Here is a 3,378-nt window from a genome sequence, read left to right on the forward strand (position 1 = left end):
AAACATCAAAAATTTCCAAGTCAGTCTTGAGCAGAAAGTCACTGTATTAAGTTTTGATGTTTTACAAATACTTGAACTGCCTTTTGATTTGTATGTAAATGTACTAGCCAGTTTTAATTACATGGGTCAGGAAGTGTTTTTATGATTCACAGCTCCAAAGTATAAATATATTTTTAATCGTTTAAATTCTAATGAAAACTTAAAAAAGGATAGCACACTTCTATTTATTGTATGTATACATTAGTTGCCACTTTGGAATTGCACAGATGGAATGGAAATGAACTTGACATTCTTCAAATGCTTTGTTTAAATCTCTTAACAACTCAGTGTTAGTCCTCAATGGGGACGAGGACTGCCTGTTTCCTTGTTAATCCATACCAGTCTGGCTGCAGCTGATACAGGATTCCAATTCTTTCTGCAACTGGTAGAAAGGCTGCAAGATAGTACCAAAAGGTAAATAAAATATCCTGCTTATCCTGATGCTGTTGGATTAGAAGCACATCTGATCAAGGATCTAAATCCTGTTCATAAAGTCTCATAAAAGTAGAAATGGGTTAATGGGATAAAAGATAACTGAAAAAATTTTTCAGGCATGTGCCTTCCAGATGCTTAAGGTAATGCCCTGACCATTGTACTCCAGAGAAAAATAGTCCTAACCACCTTGATTTGATTACTTCCAGCATAATTTCTGCAATCCAGTGTTTGGGTTCCTCTTTTTGGTTAGGCTTTTGGAATTCAGTATTTTGATTGATGACTAGCAAAACCACAAGTTAATCTGAATGATTTGCAGGTGTAAACAGCTGTTCTTATGAGTACTTGTGGCAACAGTATATGGGGCCTGTAGGAGAAGGAGGATGGAGAGGGCTAGGTGGGAAGGAGATGAGCAATTTGAAGTGAAAAAGGTTACATGCATTTAGAGTTATGTGGTAACCCATGGCCTAGTGGTCAGGCATGTCTAACCAAGATGAAATTACAAAGACACAGTTGTAAATTCAATCCCACTTTTTTCCAAAAGCTCTAGACTAACAGCCTTCTTGGATCTGAGCAGGCTGTTTATAGGGTCTGTGGTCTTTCTGTGTTATCCTGTTACAAGGCACATGACAAAGCAAGATCTGAGAATTGTCTGAGTTTATATAAACCACTGCTATGCTGTACTTGAAAATAACCTTTTTGGAGGCCGGTACTTAATCTGGAGAAATAAAGCCCCTGGCTGTCAGCATAGTGAGGCAAGTAAAGTTTATTATTAGCTCCTCTGTTTCAGAGAGAGGGTGGCTCATGACCACTTGGGCAGGTCTAATCTTCCTTGTTTGCAAATCAGAAAGTTGACTATAATACAGTATCCTAAATTGGACTAGATGAAAACATCCCTGAAATTACTTCTGGTGGTTTTATTTAGGGAGAAGAATGGAAAAATCTGTAAGATACCAGAATACTCTCTAAAACCTGCAGTAAGAAACTTAGTAAAATCAATATTCTAGTTGCTGAGAAAAGAAACATCTTGAATGCTGACAAATGTGTTGTTTTCCTTCAGCAAAGAAATGTTTCTCCTGCCTTTGGATTCAGAAGTGTTTATTAAAGCAAGATGCTGGAAATTACAGATCTAAAGGTTTATTCTTGACTTGCAGAAGAAGGGGGCTGACAGGCATCTCATACAGGTTAACAGAAGCAGCATCCTTCTTTGTGGGACAGAATATCTCCACTGAACAGTGCAGGTTGGGACTGTGGTGTCTTGCCAAGCACATTTGCCAAAAAGGGCCTGGGCAGGGGCAGATGGTTCTTGCAGACAGCTCATGGAGGCCGTTCAGCACTGGGCACTTCTGATAAGGAACACTGACAGCACTCAGGGCTCTTGCAGCAAATGTGGGGCCGGTGGCTCAGGGAAGTGACTGGCACCCTGTTCAGCACCTGTGAGCTGGCCTTGGCAGCAGTGTCCAGCTGTGGGCTCCCTGGAGCAAGGCAAGCATGGACATCATGGAGCGAGTCCAGTGGAGGGGCACCAAGATGGTGAGGGGGCTGGAGGAAGGAAGGCAGAGAGAGCTGGGCCCGTTCAGCCTGCAGAAGAGATGGATGAAGGGGGATCATCCTGCAGTCTGCACCTCCCAGACAGGAGAGTATGGGGAAGGCAGGGCCAGGCTGTGCTTGGAGGTGCACAGGGAGAGGATGGCAGGCAACAGGCACAAATTGCCACCAGGGATTCTGCAGTTATTTTTTAGGGGAGAAACTTCACCATGTGGGTGGTCACAGAAATGGGGCCTGGAGGAGCAGTGGAATCCTCATTGGTGGAGATGTTTGGACATCAGCCTGGCAGGGGCCCAAATAACCAGCTCCATGCTAGAGCCCTGTTCCAAGTAGCAGCTTTGGTACCAGATGATCTCCAGAGTTTCTGAGTGTAAGAGGATGGCAGTATGTTGTAACTTGCCCTGCCCTTTCACCTGACCTCATTCACTGGACTGCACTATTTCACTTCTTTCTGATCTAAGTGTTAAACAACTGGGCCAAAAGGAAAAACATACCCTCTGTTTTTTTTGAAGGATTGTAATTTTTATAGGGAGTATGATGTAATCTGCTGATTTGTACATTATGTTAAAAAACAGCATTTCATTTCTATTCTAAAGCTTGTTTTTCTTAGACTGAAGCTATCGTTTTTCAAAAGCAGCATCAGGTGTAATGAGTTGGTATTTGGAGAACAATTTTCAGGGTACAAACTTTGAACTGCTAACCAAGTATGACAGGGCTAGGAGAAAGCAGTGAATCTTGCCCCCAGTAATGCTTTAACTGGTTCAGACCTACATGTGGGTGAAATAAACTTTCAAAGCTATAAGATATTTTTCTCTTAGGGCAGCTGCAGTCAGAATTAGACTAAATGAACACCTGACATCCCTTTCACAAAGAACAATGTAGATAAGTGTTATTAGAATTTGTCATGGTTTGTATTTTAAACATTTTGAGTACATAATCAGGCTTGAACATACTTATAGTGGTCTGTCCTAGTAGGAATCTTTCAGGACTGTCATCCTACAAAGCATTCACACTATACTTACTCCATGAAAAGCATTAAATGGTTATTTGAAAATCATTGGCCATGCTTCTCAACAATTATTACTAGCTTAAATTTCCTCTGGCCTAAGGAAAATAATCTAACACAAGCTTATAAGTTGTTCTGTAAAACTTGGAGGCAAAAGACAGTGACTACAGTATTGTCCAAAGAATAGCAGTTAGGATTTAGAGCTCAGAGAAGGCTGTAAAGCAGCACTTCTGAGGAATTGTCTAGTTGTGAGAATGTACCAAAATGAAATCTTAATATAAAATGTAATAAAAAAGTAGGCTTAGCCACTAGTTAAATTTAAAGAAAAAAAAACAACCACCACAACACGGGTA

This window comes from Motacilla alba, chromosome 2, assembly GCF_015832195.1.
Source record: "Motacilla alba alba isolate MOTALB_02 chromosome 2, Motacilla_alba_V1.0_pri, whole genome shotgun sequence".
NCBI lineage: Eukaryota > Metazoa > Chordata > Aves > Passeriformes > Motacillidae > Motacilla > Motacilla alba.